Source organism: Myotis myotis, unplaced genomic scaffold, assembly GCF_014108235.1.
Source record: "Myotis myotis isolate mMyoMyo1 unplaced genomic scaffold, mMyoMyo1.p scaffold_m19_p_52, whole genome shotgun sequence".
Classification (NCBI taxonomy): domain Eukaryota; kingdom Metazoa; phylum Chordata; class Mammalia; order Chiroptera; family Vespertilionidae; genus Myotis; species Myotis myotis.
In genome coordinates, this window is record NW_023416360.1 from 270,067 (window position 1) to 286,942 (window position 16,876).

Here is a 16,876-nt window from a genome sequence, read left to right on the forward strand (position 1 = left end):
GACCCTTTAACATTTCATATAATACTTGTTTGGTGGTGAACTCCTTTAGCTTTTTCTTGTCTGTGCAGCTCTTTATCTGTCCTTTGATTCCAAATGATAGCTTTGTTGGATAGAGTAATCTTGATTGTAGGTTCTTGCTTTTCATCACTTTTAATATTTCCTGCCACTCCCTCCTGACCACAAAGTTTCTGTTGAGAAATCAGCTGATATTTGTATAGGAGCTCCCTTGTAGGTAACTGACTGCTTTTCTTTTGGTGCTTTTAAGATTCTCTCTTTTTAACCTTTGGCCTTTAAATTATGATGTGTCTTGGTGTGGGTCTCTTTGGGTTCATCTTGTTTGGGACTCCGCTTCCTGGACTTGTAAGTCTATTTCCTTCACCAGGTTAGGGAAGTTTTCTGTCATTATTTCTTCAGATAGGTTTTCAATTCCTTGCTCCCTCTCCTCTCCTTCCAGCACCCCTGTAATGTGAATGTTGGTACGCTTGAAGTTGTCCCAGAGTCTTCTTACACTATCTTCATGTTTTTGGATTTCTTTTTCTTTTTGCTCTTCTGATTGGGAGTTTTTTGCTTTCTGATATTCCAAATTGCTGATTTGATTCTCTGCTTTATATGCTTTACAGTTGACTCCCTGCAAGTTATTCATTTCAGTTAGTGCCTCCATCATTTCTGGTTGTTGTTTTTTTGTTTTGTTTTTTTTTATGGTTTCCATGTCTTCTTTTTAATACTGTTAAACTTGTAAGTTCATTGAGCATCCTTGTAACCAATGTTTTGAACTCTGCCTCTAGTAGATTACTTGTCTCGATTTTGTCTAGTTTTTTTCCTGGAGTTTGTTGTTTTATTTGGGACATGTTTCTTTGTGTCCTCATTTTGGCAGCCTCTCTGTGTTTGTTTCTATGTATTAGGTAGAGCTGCTACATCTCCCAGGCTTGGTAGAGTGACTTAATGTAGGGTCCAGCGGCACAGCCTCCCCTCCAACCCAATGGGCTGTGTACACCCTCCTGTTGTAGTCAAACCTGGATTGCTGTTGGCACATTAATGGCAGGGATTTACCTTCAGGCCGATGGCTGCTATCAGTGACCACAGACCATAGGATCAGCTGTCCAGGGGCCCACCCCACAGAGCAGGACTTACTTCAGCAGAGCTCTGGTGCTTGCTGAGTTTGCCCCTTGAGTGTGTTGTTTGTGGAGGTGGTTGAACGGTGCTTCAATGTGGTCTGAAGCTGTCCACTGAGTGCGCTGACACTGGGGCCTCCTAGGGCATCCAGGCCATGATCAACACCATCTGTGTTCTGTCTGGGGCCATTTGGCATGAGCTACAAAGCAATCTGCAGATGGCTGCTCCTTGTGCTGGGCTTGGATGTGCCCAGAAGACAAGCTGTGAACCAAGGCTGGCTGCTGCTAGTACCAGGCCTGTGGCCACTTACCAAGAAGTCCATAGCATGCTGAGACCAAATGCTGCTTGTTTGAAGGATTTTAGTTGAGTCTGAAGCCTGAGCCAGGACAGAATTCATTGGTATGGAAGAGCCACTGCAAACAGCTTGCGTGGGCCTCAGGGAATTCTCCATGGTGAGGCGAACAGTGTGAGCCAGGCTGATGGAATTGATGGAATCTAAGATATGGCACCCATCTCTGGCTCTGTGGGGGGAGGGCTCAGAAAAGGAACAGTGACCTCTGCCAGCACTTCTGTCTGGGAGAAAACTGCCCTCCCCCCAGTTCCTTCCCTGATGCCAGACAATGTAGTTGCTCCTGTATGGCCCTGTGGCCTTTCAAGCTGCTGCCCCAGTGCTAGAGCTCAGAGGGAATGAGTCCGAGTAAGTCTGTGTGCTAGCCCTTTAAGAGGAGCTGCCTGGGTCTCCAGCAGCTTTCATGTGACTCAGCCACAAACCCCACTGGTTTTTACAGCCCAGAGTTACAGGGATTAATCTTCCCAGCACTGGAACCCTGGGCTGAGGGGTCTGGTATGGGGCTGGGACACCTTGTTCCTCAGGGGGACCTCCGTAGCCAAGATTTCCCTCCCAGTTTTATTGGCCACACATGGGTGTGGGACCAACTCATTCTGCAGTGACTCTGCCTCTCCTACTAGTCTTGATGTGGCTGCTCCTTTAAATCCCTAGTTGTAGGAATTCCATTCAGCCAGATTTCAGGCAGTTCTGAATGACGGTGGTTCTGTGGTTTAGAAGCCCCCTTATCATTTTTCCACGAGCAATCTGTGGGGCACAAGGATGCTGATCCAGGGGACTGGAAAGAAGTGGGAGACCCCTGTGAGGCGTCTCACCACTCCGAAAGCCTGTTTCTGACATGCCAGCCCCTCACCCAGCACACGGCATCTAGGTGCCCTGGCCACGGCTCCCGCACTCCTGCCTTCTGTGCTCCCTGGCACTGTGTTCTAGATCTTTCCACAGCCACGAGACCTCCATGCTGCCTCACTATCAACCCCCCAAGGTGAACATGTTACAGAAATTTCATTCTGATTCCTCCCACCCTCGGAGCAGAGGCAGCCCTTCCGCCTGTCCTGCGGAGGACAGGCAGGCGGCCCCGGGGACCCTGACAGCAGCGCCCGACTCCCCATGGTGACTCTGTCCCTGCCCGCTTCCTCGCTGTAAGACGACTGCTTTTCTCTCAGCTTTAAAAGCCTTTCACACTAAGGCCTGTGGGCTGGCTGCCCACACAGTGGACACCCCAACCCCGTCCATCCTCACACTGGCTAGCACCTTGCTCCCCCCCCCCCCCCCCCGGCATGGCAGTGACCGTGGACACACGGCTCCTGCGAGGCAGAGCCACCCGGTCTCCCGCAGGCCTGTCTGTCTCCCCAGGCATGGGGCCGGCTGTTCTGGGTAACGAGGCTGCGGGAAGTGTGGTCTGCGAGTCAGCAGCTTCCCAATGAGGCTGTGTCCCATTTTAAAGTGAAAGGGCTCTCTTTCAAACAGGAAGGTGGCGTGGGCCTCCCCCATCTCCAGGCTCACAGACTCTCCTGTCAGTTCCTAGCCAGGCAGTGGCTGCTGCCTGCTGTTTGCAGCCGGCCCAGGCCCTTTGGGACAGGGCGGGCCAAGGAGGCAGCAGCTGTGAGAGGGAAGAGCAGCCTGTATCCCTGCTTCCTGTGACTGTGTTGGAATTAACACAATGGCGAGGCTGACTCTCCGGCCACCAGCACAATAGTGCTGTGCTGTCCCCACAGAGGGACTGCCTGGATGTCTGCAGGGACAGACTGCAGTCGGGGTGTGGTGAGCAGGCCCCACAGGGAGTCCCAGCTCACAGGGCCTGCTTTGGAAAGACACCTCCTGGTGCAGAAATGGGCACCTAAGCTGTGCCCAGACCCAGGCCCAGCTGTGGGGCCGCTCTGAGCCTCCTGGAGGGACAGGGAGGTGCTTGGTCTGGAAGCCTGAGGACCCCAAGAAGGGGCAGGGGCAGGGGCCAGAAAAGGGGGGGCACAGAAAGGATGGGGTCTTCCTGAGGCCCAGGGATCTGGGGACAGGTCCTGTGGGGACAAAGATGGAGCTGCTCCAGCAGGAGGCCAGTGCTCCCAGCCCACAGCCTGTGTGTGAAAGACGCTGACGGGCAGAACATGTGCAAACACCAAGCTGTCTGACCACATGCTGGGCGGGCCTGGTTTATGTTACAGACAACTTCTAATCTCAGTGGAGCAGTTTCATAGGAAAGTTTATACCTAAGTGTTCTAAGTGGAAAGTGCTGGCTGGCTTTTAAACCTCAAGCTCTTCTAAGTGAATAACAACTGCATGAGGAACACTAGGAGAACGCGTGGGTGAGGCCTGGCTCCAGGCTGAGCTGCTGCGGCCTGTGGCCTGGGCCGGCGCCAGCGCGGGGCGGGCAGCACAACGGCTGCGGGCAGGGCCTCCATGCAGGCCTCACGGTCTCACCAGGCCTTCTCATGACCAAAAGGAGGGTTTAGATTAGAAGCTTTCACTAAAAATAAATTGTACTCCCTTTAGTTTAGTTTAGTTTTAAACATCAAAAAGGAAAAGCGGACGCTAGGAAGAGGTCAGGCATCCCTGTGTTTTCGGAGAGCGCGGGGGTCGTGGGCAAAGCCCTGCAGGACCCATGATGTCACCCCGTCCGCCCAGCCTCACTCGTGTGCCTGGTGGCCGCAGAGAGGAGGGCGGCAGATACCTGCGACAAAGGGGGTCCCAGCAACAGAAGGGGGGGCTTGGAGGGAGGAGGCAGAGAAGTTGTACAAATGATACCGCTGGTCAGGGTGGAGCGTGCTCAACGGCAGCAGGAACTTCCCTATCGCTGTGCTGACGCTCATGACGGACCTGGTCCCCCGAGAAAGGGCGAAGGCGCAGGTTTTGCCGAGGCAGCAGCCTGGCCAGCTTATTCAGTCACACGCCTGGGGTTTGCTTGCACAGACTCTCGTGGTTAGGAGAGAGGATGGGCCGACGGGGCGCTTCCATCCAGGCCCTGTGTGGCCCTGAGACCCGCTTTCCCCCGGGGCTGCGGGGCGGCTTTCACAGCTGCCCTCTATCGCCAGTCCCTGCCCGCGGCCCGCGCCCTCTGACACACGGGAACCCTCGTGTCCGCAGCTTCATTTTAATGTTTTCCCCAGAGATGATGTTTGGCTGATTCAATGATTTTAAAAATTGGGATGTAATTCCCATTACAGAATTCACTCCTTAAAGTGTACGCTTCAGTAGGTTTCGTATATCCACAAGGTTATGTAACCATCACCACTTTCTAACCCCAGAGCGTTTCCTTCGCCCACCGGCCCGGCCGCTCCTCCCGCGCACAGCGCCCGCGTCCCCCTCCGCACGTGCCAGGCCCGGCTGTGGCAGCAGCCAGCGGGGCCAGCCTTCACCCTCCACGCACGTGCCTTCACCCCCCACCCCATTAGCGCAGCAACCAGAGAGGCGAGGCTCCTGCTGCAGCCCCCGAGCCCCCAGCACAGGCTGGACAGCAGGCGCCCTTCTCTCCCCCAGCACAGAGGGTGACTCACTTTGCCCCATTTTCCTCGACCCCATGGCTGCTGGCTGAACTGCCTCTGGGGAACCACGAGGCCCAGACAGGCCCGGCCCCACCCGTGTCCGCACCCGAGAGCCCCGCTGGGACCAGCCCCCCGGCTGCCAGGGCGGCAGACAGACGCGTGGAGCAGTGTCCCCTCAGAGCCCGCCCGGGAACCGGCCCCAGAAACCCTGGGAGGGAGATGCTCAGTGCTCGGCTTGGGTGTGTGTGACTGGAGGAGGGGGTGGGGGGGACTAAAACGTGTCCTGAGGGTGCTTAGTCAACAGCCCCCACCCCCACCCCCACCCCCACCCCCACACACACACAGCCCCAGGCTCTTCGGACCCCCTGCGTGGGCTGCGTGCTCCAGAGCGGCCCAGCGGCGTCTGTCCCCCCATTTCTTGTTTTGTGAGACTGGAAGAGCCAGAGGGTCTCAGGGACCCACTTTATTGGAATAGATTCCAATCGCGTTTGCTTTTTAAACAATCCTACCGCGGAGAGGGGCTGTTTCTCCCATTGGTTCTTAGAGCGGGTGGAGAGGAAGGGGCGAGAGAGAAACATCCATGTGAGAGACACTGGACTGGTTGCCTCCCACATGCACCCGACTGGGGCGGGGTTTGACCCTGCAACCAGGTGTGTACCCTTGACTGGAATGGAACCCGCGACCCTCCCGTGCGTGGGCTGGCGCGCTGACCACTGGGAGACACTTGCCGGGCCCTAATAGTCTCTTTAAAGTGAAGACGTGGCCATCAGGTCACGCGTGGCCACGAGGACGAGGGAAGCGCGGGCCAGCAGAAACCAGTGACTGCGAAGCCTGTGGCCCCAGCGGCCAGCTCCCAGGGCCTCACCTTTGCGATGGAAAAAAAACCCTAAAGAGCTGCCGCCACGGAAAAGTACAGGAAACTCACACCGGGCGCCAGGCCAGCGCTGCGGCAGCTCCCGGCGCCTCTGGGCGGTGTGGACCGGCGCCCAGAGCAGGGGCGGCGCCTGGGGCGCAGCCAGAGCCGCAGGGACCACACCGCGCCCTGGTGTTTCCATGGGGGAGGAGGGGACAGAAGTGAACAGATTACACACGCGAGAAACAAGACCAGGTCCCACCGGGGCGCGTGGCCTCACCCAGCGGCGCAGACCTTGCGGCCCGGGATGAACAGGACACGTGGCCGGGCTTTGCTCCGCAAGACCCCCCACCCCACCTTACCGCCTCACAGGGCCCTGTCCTCCTGGGCCCTCAGGCTGAAATGTACTTTCTTTTCTTCTATTTTTCTTTTCCTTTTTTAAAAAAAATCCTTAATGATTTCCAGAGAGAGTGGGAGGAAGGGAGGAGAGGGGTGATGGTGGGGAAGAGAGGAGAGAGAAACCTTCATGTGAGACGCACCTGGACAGGAGGTGGGGATGGAACCTGCAGCCCAGGTACCCACCTGTGACTGGGAATCGAACTCACGACCCTTCAGTCCAGGGGCTGACACGCCGACTAGTGAGCAACACTGGCCAGGGCATTAAGAGCAACTCCTGTCCAGGAGCGAATGCTCATCTCCCGACTCCATGCGATGGAACCTGTTCGACCCCGAGGCCAAGGCTGCAGCCTGGCACCCAGGGCCCTATAACCCCATGAGGCCGTGACCTCCCCCACCTGCCCCTTCCAGCACGTCCCTCCGCCAGGCCCGAAACCCAGGGCCTCCCGCTCCCTGGGAGCTGGAGAGCCGCGTGGGGCGGGGCGGACGCTGCCCCGCGCCAGCCCAGCCCAGACGCTACTCTGCGACCCTCCGCAGCTCGTGTGGAAGCCCCAGGAGGTGGCTGAGGACTCACCGAGCGCCTGTCGGAGCGGCACAGCACGCGCCATGCAAGAGGGTGTGGGGTCCAAAGGAAAACAGCTTCCAAAGGTAGCTCTTCCACACCTTCCCGCTTCAGGAAAAAGGGCGATCAGGTGCGCACAGCCAGGCCCCGCCCCGCAGCCGACCTTAAGTCATGCGTTCAGGTGGCCGGACAGTGCACAGCAGCCGTCCTGCCGTAAGCTCATGCCCACGTCGCGGGCGCAGCTGTGCGCTGGGAGAAGCCCTTGTTCCCTCCTGTTCTAATTAAAAAGACTCTAAAATGACTAAGAAGCGGAATTCACACAGACATGTAAACATAATAATAAATACTAGAAACCCTTCAGAGGTAAATTCACAGCTCTCTCTTCAGACAGTTACTGGCATGTAATTATGCAGGAAAACAGCAGATAATGAAAGTCATATTCCAACCTCTGCGCTAAGGGTTACGGCCTCTCCTAGTTCACAAATCTCAAAGTAATGTGTCCGAAACATTGAAACTGGTTACAATGTAAAGTTTCTATGGTCTCATTTAAAAGTTTTCCATGGAATCACTGACTTTTAAGGCCTTGCGTTTCTTTCCTAAGAGACATCCTGCCCCCCCTCCCCCCCCTCCCGCAGCTGAGCGAGTCCCTTCCAATGGCCCCGAGACTCCAGGCTGCGCCCTGTGAGGAAGGCTCTCCCGGCCCCCCCCCCCCCCCCCCCCCCCCCCCCCCCCCGCTTCTGTACACCCAGATGCAGTGGAAATACACCATCAGTGCTCTTACAACCAACTCGCATCATAATTCATGCTGGCAGCTGACTTTGATGGTAGCAACAAAAACATTTTTGTTGGGAAGCATAATCGCCCCTAAAAGTTGGTTCATGCATTCCACACCCTGAGCCAGACATGAGTCAGACCTAAGCCCCGCCCAGGGCTCCCAGCCAGCAGGACTGCTGGGTCTGTTCCTATTTAGAATCAGCCGCCCTTGGAGTTCTCTCCCGGGCGGCCCCCCAGTGCAGCCCTTTCTGGAGGCCCCTCTCCTTGCAGAGGCCCAGCAGCCTCCTGGGCGGCTTCCCGCCCTGCTCCCCCTCTCAGCCCCGCACACTGTTGTTACAGGCTCTCCGCTGTCATTCCAGGAAGGTTTTGGCAGGGCTCTCAGTGCAGGCTCCCTGTCAGTATCCCATTTATTGACCTTTCATGTTCAATAATATTTTTAACGTTTCCTCATACTGGGTGAATAGTTTGGGTATAGAAGTTAAGGTTTAAATAATATTTAAATTAATTTTATATAGAGAGCTAATGATATACTAGGTGTACTACCAGTTAATAATGTGGATTTTCTTCAATAGATGGAGTTACACATATGTTGATATATATGAGATTTGATATGTATGCTATTTTGTTGTATTGACAACAAGCTTCAAAACTTCATATGTCAAATTTGCTGAAGGTGTTCACATCATACATATTTTTACACTTAAAAAGTCAAATTTCCCCCAAACCAGTTTTAAGTGCGATAGAGAAGCCTTATAGCCTCAGAGGCCAACCCCAGAACACTGCCACCCAGAGGCTGAGCCACAAACTGACTCTTTGCTAAACACAAAATAAGGCAATCTGGGAAACAAATGTGGCCTGCTTTAAAATAAGGACTGTGGTTTACAACACAGAGGAACAGTGTATCGCAGGGAAATTCAACAACTCTCCTGAATACCTGGCAGGACTAAGGTGAGCCAGACTGATGACTAGAAGAACCGAAGGACCTTCACTACTGCAATTTTTTTTTTTTCTTTTTTCACCTTTTAACTAAGAAACCAATTTTTTTTCTTCTTTTTCCATCACCTGATTTTACCCTTTTAATTACTACATTCTTATTTTTAACCAGTATTATTACTGCTACCATTTTTTAAAGTGCCATTTTATTTTCTCTTTATTTTATTTTGGAATTAGTGTTCTCCATTCTATTTTCATCGTTCTTTAGCAACAATTTTCCCTACCTCAATTTTACCTCTATGCTAAAACCCTCTCCCTCACTTTTCCCCTTTTGTTGTCCTGTTTCTCTTACCCTATTCCTGCTTTGGATTTTCCCTATTCCTTCTGTTTATCTCCTGTCAAAATTTCACCCTACTTATATATCCTATTTCCAATCCACTGCTCTAAATCTTTATACACATACCCCTTATTTTTCTTCACTATCCAAAAATTTTTATTTTTTATCTTTATTTTTTATTTTTTTCTTCTTTTATCTTTCTATTGTTTTGTGGCTGTTTGCTTGATTGTTGAGTACATTGTTTTGTTGTTGTTGTTGCTTGTTTTTTTGTGTGTGTCTGTGTGTGTGTGTGTGTGTGTGTTTTAGGACTGGTTGTGAGGCTGTTTTGCTTTTTCTTTTTATTTTTTTCTGCTGGTTTTTCCCCTCCCTCCACCCATCCCCCCCGGTTATTTTTGTGCTTCTGTTTTCCCTTGCCTCTCTTGATATTATTGGTTGTTTCTAGTTTGCATTCATCTCCAGGGAGCTGTTGCTGGAATTTGTTGGGATGAGTGGCAGTTCTATAGGAATTTTCTCCTCATATAAATAGTCTCTTCCCCTCTTCCACTTCAGGCTCTCTTTTTGCTCTTTTTTTTCTTTTCTTTTCTCTCTTTTATTTTCCCCCCTCCTTTTTCCCAATTTCATTTTTGCACTCCTTTTTTTGGTCCCTACTTTTCTTTTCTTTTCTTTTTTCTCTTTTACCTTTTTCTCTTCTTTCTTCCTTATACCCTAATTCTCTTAATTCGGGTAGTCACCTTTACTTGGGGTTATTAATATCGTGAATATATTTGTGTTTAGTGCCTGGTACGTGGTGCCTTGTTGTGTTGTATTTTGTGCCTTTAAATCAACGCAGCAGATCCAAGCAACAGCAGCCTCCTGAGCACCACACCCTCTGTCTGAGGAACAGCAGCTGTATGTGAAACCTCCCCCCACCAGCCAGAAGAGCCACCACAGCTGTGAACAGCACCAACCAGAGGAGCTGCGGCCAACTGAGGAGCAGCTGCTACCGCAACCACCCGAAGAGCAACTACAGCCCAAGGAGTCACTGCCACCCAGGTAGCAGCCACTGAATGACTCAACGTCTAGATATGTCAGTGAGATCAAACATGGGTAGACAAAGAAACCCCCAAAGGAAAGAAAAAGAGGACTCGCCAGAAAAGCAGCTAAGTGATACAGAGGCATGCAACATGACAGAAAAAGAATTCAGAATAAGGGTCCTAGAGTGCATAAACCAGACGGAGGAAAAAATCAATAACATATGCAAGAAGCTAGAAGAAACAGATGAAAAAATCAACAACTTAAGTAAGACCCAAGAATAAATGAAGAGCGATATAGCTGCAATAAAAAACACCATTGAAAGTATCAACAGTAGACTAGGAGAAGCGGAGGACCGAATTAGTGAATTAGAAGACAAGGAAGCAAAACACACCCAAAATGTACTGCAATTGGAGAAAAAAATTAAAAGACAGGAGGAGAGCCTAAGGGAGCTTTGGGACAACATGAAACGAAACAACATACGAATAATAGGGGTGCCAGAACAACAGAAAGATGGACAAGGATTAGAAAACCTACTCGAAGAAGTAATATCAGAAAACTTCCCTGAGGTGGGGAAGAAAAAAGTCACACAAGCCCAGAGAGTCGCAAACAAGGTGAACCCGAAAAGACCCACATCAAGACACATCATAATTACCATGGCAAATGTTCAGGACAAAGAGAGAATCTTACAGGCTGCAAGAGAGAGACGGAAAGTTACATACAAGGGATCTCCCATTAGATTATCAAATGATTTCTCCACAGAAACACATCAGGCCAGAAAAGAATGGACGGAAATTTACAAAGTGATGCAAAGCAAAGGACTGAATCCAGGAATACTAAATCCAGTAAGGCTATCATTCAAAATTGAAGGGGAAATAAGAAGCTTCACAAACAAAAAAAGGCTAAGGGAGTTTATCATCACCAAGCCAGCAATGCAAGAAATGCTAAAGGGACTGGTATAAAAAGAAGAAATAAAAAGCTCAGAAAGAAAAAAGCCACACAAAAAAAGAAATGGCTACAAACAAGTACCTTTCAATAATAACTTTAAACATAAACGGACTAAATGCTCCAACCAAAAGACATCGAGTGGCTGAATGGATAAAAAAACATGACCCATACATCTGCTGTCTACAAGAGACCCACCTCATTAGAAGGGACTCACACAGACTGAAGCTGAAGGGATGGAAAAATATCTTTCAGGCAAATGGAAAGGAAAAGAAAGCTGGGGTAGCAATACTTATATCGGACAAAATAGACCTCAAAGTGAAGGCCATAACAAGAGATAAGGAAGGCCACTTCATAATACTAAAGGGATCAATACAACAAGAAGATATAACTCTGGTAAACATATATGCACCCAATGCAGGAGCACCCAAATTCATAAAAAAACTCCTGTAAGATATCAAAGGAGAGATCAACAACAATACAATCATAGTAGGGGACTTTAATACACCACTGACATCACTGGATAAGTCCTCTAGACAAACAATTAGCAAAGAAACAGCAATCCTAAATGACTCACTAGATCAGATGGACTTAATAGACATCTTCAGAACACTTCATCCCAAAGCCACGGAATATACATTCCACTCTGTTGCTCATGGGACATATTCAAAAATAGACCACATATTGGGTCACAAGCAAAGTCTCCCCAAATCAAGAAGATTGAAATCATAAAAAGCATCTTCTCAGACCACGATGGCATAATATTAGAAATAAACTACAATAAAAACAACCCCAAATACTCAAACACTTGGAAGCTGAATAGCATGTTATTAAATATTGATTGGGTTACCAATGAGATCAAAGAAGAAATTAAAAACATCCTGGAAACTAATGACAATGAAAACACAACAATCCAAAACCTATGGGACACAATGAAAGCAGTCCTGAGAGGGAAGTTTATAGCTCTACAGGTCTATCTCAAAAAACAAGAAAAAATGGTAGTAAATCATCTAACTCTACAACTCAAAGAATTAGAAAGACAGCAACAAGAAAACCACAGAGTGAGCAGAAGGAAGGAGATAATAAAGATTAGAGCAGAAATAAATGATATAGAGACCAAAAAAACAATACAGAAAATCAATGAAACCAAGAGCTGGTTCTTTGAAAGGATAAACAAAATTGACAAACCTCTAGCCAGACTCACCAAGAAGCAAAGAGAGAGGACCCAAATAAACAAAATCAGAAACGATAGAGGTGAAATAACAACAGACCCCACAGAAATACAAATTATTGTTAAAAAATACTATGGACAGCTCTACTACAACAAACTAGACAACCTGGAGGAAATGGACAAATTCCTAGAAAAATACAACATTCCAAAACTCAATCAGGAAGAACCCAAAAATCTCAATAGGCCAATAACTATGGAAGAAATTGAAGCAGTCATCAAAAAGCTTCCAGCAAACAAAAGCCCAGGACCAGACGGCTTCACAGGGGAGTTTTAGCAAACATTCAAGGAAGAACTAAAACCTATCCTCCTCAGACTACTACAAAAAATTTAAGAGGAAGGAACACTTCCAAGCTCATTCTATGAAGCCAGCATCACCCTAATACCAAAACCAGGTAAAGACAACACAATGAAAGAAAATTACAGGCCAATATCCCTCATGAACATAGATGCCAAAATCTTCAACAAAATCTTAGAAAATCGGATCCAGCAGTACATCAGAAAGATCATACACCATGACCAGGTAGGATTTATCCCAGGGATGCAAGGATGGTACAATATCCGCAAATCAATAAACGTGATACATCACATAAACAAATTGAAAGAAAAAAACCACATGGTCATATCAATTGATGCAGAAAAAGCATTTGACAAAATCCAACATCCATTTTTGATAAAAACTCTCAGCAAGGCGGGAGTAGAAGGATCATACCTCAACATAATAAAAGCCATATATGACAAACCCACAGCCAACATCATACTCAATGGACAAAAACTAACACCATTTGCCCTAAGAACAGGAACACGACAGGGATGCCCACTCTCACCACTCCTGTTCGACATAGTACTGGAAGTATTAGCCATTGCAATTAGACAAGAAGAAGAAATAAAAGGCATCCAAATTGGAAATGAAGAAGTAAAACTGTCCTTATTTGCAGATGACATGATATTATACTTAAAAAACCCTAAAGACTCCATCAATAAACTATTGGACTTAATAAAAGAATTCGGCAATGTAGCAGGATACAAAATTAACGCCAAGAAATCTATGGCATTTCTATACACCAATAGTGAATGTGCAGAAAGAGAGACTAAAAAACCAATCCCATTTACCATCGCACCAAAAAAAATTAAGCTACCTAGGAATAAACTTAACTAAAGAGGTAAAAGACCTCTCCTCAGAAAACTACAGGGCATTGAAAAAAGAGATAGAGGAAGACATAAACAGCTGGAAGAACATACCATGTTCTTGGACTGGTAGAATCAACATCATTAAAATGTCCATACTTCCCAAAGCAATCTATAAATTCAACGCACTTCCCATTAAAATACCAATGGCATATTTCACAGACCTAGAATGAATTCTCCAAAAATTCATCTGGAATAAAAAACAACCCCGAATAGTTGCAGCGATCCTGAGAAAGAACAAAGTAGGTGGGATCTCAATACCAGATATCAAGCTGTATTACAAAGCCACTGTTCTCAAAAATGCCAGGTACTGGCACAAGAACAGACATATAGATCAATGGAATAAAATAGAGAGCCCAGAAATTGGCCCCAACCAATACGCTCAATTAATATTTGACAAAGGAGGCAAGAAAATACAATGGAGTCAAGATAGTCTCTTCAATAAATGGTGTTGGGAAAATTGGACAGATACATGCAAGAAAATGAACCTAGACCACCAATTTACACCATTCTCAAAAATAAACTCAAAATGGATAAAGGACTTAAATATACGACGGGAAACCATACAAATACTAGAAGAATCCAAAGGCAACAAAATCTCAGACATATGCCGAAGCAATTTCTTCACTGATACAGCTCCTAGGACATTGGAAACTAAAGAGAAAATAAACAAATGGGACTACATCAAAATAAAAAGCTTCTGCACGGCAAAAGAAACCATCAACAAAACAACAGGAAAACCCACTGCGTGGGAAAACATATTTGCCAATGTCATATCTGATAAGGGCCTAATCTCCAAAATTTATAGGGAACTCATACAACTTAACAAAAGGAAGATAAACAATCCAATCAAAAAATGGGCAAAGGATCTAAATAGACACCTTTCAAAAGAGGACATTCAGAAAGCCAAGAGACATATGAAAACATGCTCAAAGTCACTAATCATCTGAGAGATGCAAATCAAAACAACAATGAGGTACCATCTCACACCTGTCAGACTGGCTATCATCAACAAATCAACAAACGACAAGTGCTGGAGAGGTTGTGGAGAAAAAGGAACACTTGTGCACTGCTGGTGGGAATGCAGACTGGTGCAGCCACTATGGAAGACAGTATGGAGTTTCCTTAAAAAACTACAAATGGAACTCCCATTTGACCCTGTGATCCCACTTCTAGGAATATATCCCAGGAAATCAGAAACACCAATCAGAAAGGATATATGCACCCCTATGTTCATAGCAGCACAATTCACCATAGCTAAGAGCTGGAAACAGCCTAAGTGCCCATCTGTAGATGAATGGATTAGAAAACTGTGGTACATCTACACCACGGAATACTATGCTGCTATAAAAAAGAAGGAACTCTTACCATTTGCAACAGCATGGATGGACCTGGATAGCATTATGCTAAGTGAAATAAGGCAGTCAATGAAGGAAAAATACCACATGATGTCACTCATTTCTGGATAATAAAGACCATTATAAACTTTTGAACAATAATAGATACAGAGGCAGAGCTGCCTCAAACAGATTGTCAAACTGCAGCGGGAAGGCCGTGGAGGGGTAGGGGGCAGGAGGGAGGGGGGTAAGAGATCAACCAAAGGACTTGTATGCATGCATATAAGCATAACCAATGGACATAAGACACTGGGGGGTAAGGGAGGCCAGGGGATTGTCAAGGGCGGGGGGAAAAAAAGGGACACATATGTAATACCCTTTGTAATACTGTAAGCAATAAAAATAAATTTAAAAAAAGTCAAATTTCGTGCCAAAAAAAGAGCATTTGCAGGAAGTTTTAATTCAGTATTTATTTTGAAGAAAAGTGCTGCTGAATACTTCAGGAAGCTTATGGTCAACAGGCTCCATCTCAAGATACTTGTGAGCGCTGGTTTAAACGCTTTAAAAGTGATGATTTCGATGTGAAAGACAAAGAACGTCCAGGCCAATCGAAAAAGTTTGAAGACCAACAATTACAAACATTATTGGATGAAGATGCGTGTCAAAGTCAAAACAACCTGCAGAGCCCTAACTGGTTTGGCTCAGTGGATAGAGCGTCGGCCTGCAGACTCAAGGGTCCTGGGTTCGATTCCGGTCAAGGGCATGTACGTTGGTTTCGGGCACATCCCCAGTAGGGAGTGTGCAGGAGGCAGCTGATTGATTTCTCTCTCATCGATGTTTCTAACTACCTCTCCCTTCCTCTCTGCAAAAAATCAATAAAATATATTTTAAAAAGAAACAACTTGCAGAAAGATTAAACGTTGCTCAGCAAACAATTTCGGATCATTTACAAGCAATGGGAAAGATTTTAAAGGAAGGAAATGGGTGCCACATCAACTGAATGAAAGGCAAATGGAAAACCGAAAAGTCATCAGTAAAATATTGCTTCAACAGCATGAAAGTCTTTTTTGCATCAAGTTGTGACTGGTGATGAAAAGTGGATTTATTTTGAGAATCCCAAATGCACAAAGTCATGGGTTGATCCAGGTCAACCATCAACATCGACTGCAAGGCCAAATTGCTTCGGAAAGAAGACAATGCTCTGCGTTTGGTGGGGTCAGGAAGGTGTGGTGTATTAGGAGCTTCTAAAACCAGGTGAAACCGTTAATACTGATCACTACCAACAACAAATAATCAATTAGAATCATGCTTTGATCGTGAAATGACCAGAATGTGCCAGAAGACACAGCAAAGTAATTTTGCTTCATGATGACGCACCATCACACACTTCAAAACCAGTTAAAGACACATTAAAAGATCTTGCCTGGGAAGTATTAGCCCACCCGCCGTATTCACCAGACCTTGCTCCTTCGGATTACCACTTGTTCTGATCGATGACACACGCACTTTCTGAGCAGCACTTCAAAATGTACGAAGAAGTGGAAAACTGGGTCTCTGAATGGTTTGCCTCAAAACAAGAAAAGTTCTATTGGGACGGTACCCACAAATTACCTGAAAGATGGGGGAAATGTGTAGCTAGCAATGGACATTACTTTGAATAAAGCACTTTTGATGTTTCTCTTGAAATTACCGTGTTTTCTTTGATGACAAACTCCGCATTATTAACTGGTACACCTGGTATATCCAAACTGGTACTCTAGAGTCCTGTGTTAAATGCCTGTGGTTTTTAGGAGTGGGAGGCAAATAAATGAACCATCGAGTCAACTTATGTTCTTAGTAACAGAGCAAACCCCACCTCTGGGCAAAATAAAATAGGGCATGTTTTCTTTGATTACAAAATCTGCATTATTAACCGGTACACCTGGTAAATTCACTTCTCCATCCAAGCCTAAACTTAAGTAATCAGCTCTAAAAAGCAGAGATGAAACTAAATTTTAAAATGAGCCAGTAAAAGCAGTGCTTGAGTGGATCCTGCATGTCTGTGGTTCCTGAATGCTCTATGTGAGGAACAGCGAGGAATAAAGAGCCTGAGGGACAGGATGCCTCATCCTCCTAGATGTGCTGGGGGAGTGCAGGGCCCGGGGGAGTGCAGGGCCCGAGGGAGGGGAGTGCAGGGCCCAGGGCTGAGAACACCCAGACAGGACCCAGGAGGTCCTCTGGGCTGACAGAGGTGAGTGTACTAGCAGGTGAAGAGGAGCCGATTACCATGCATACGGCCAGGCTCCTGCTTTAAGGGTCCAGGCTCCACGGGGTCCCTCCAGGCCACAGTCACTCGTCACTCTGGATACAGTCGTCAATCAGGTAGGTCATGAGTCCA

The 16,876-nt window shown here is 47.3% G+C and overlaps 1 protein-coding gene across 3 annotated transcripts in view; it reads right to left on the reverse strand.

Moving 5' to 3' along the window:
- The window catches only part of LOC118657345 (centromere protein P), a 255,966-nt gene that overhangs the window by 2,730 nt on the left and 236,360 nt on the right, over positions 1–16,876 (reverse strand). The gene's annotated exons all lie outside the window — the stretch shown is intronic.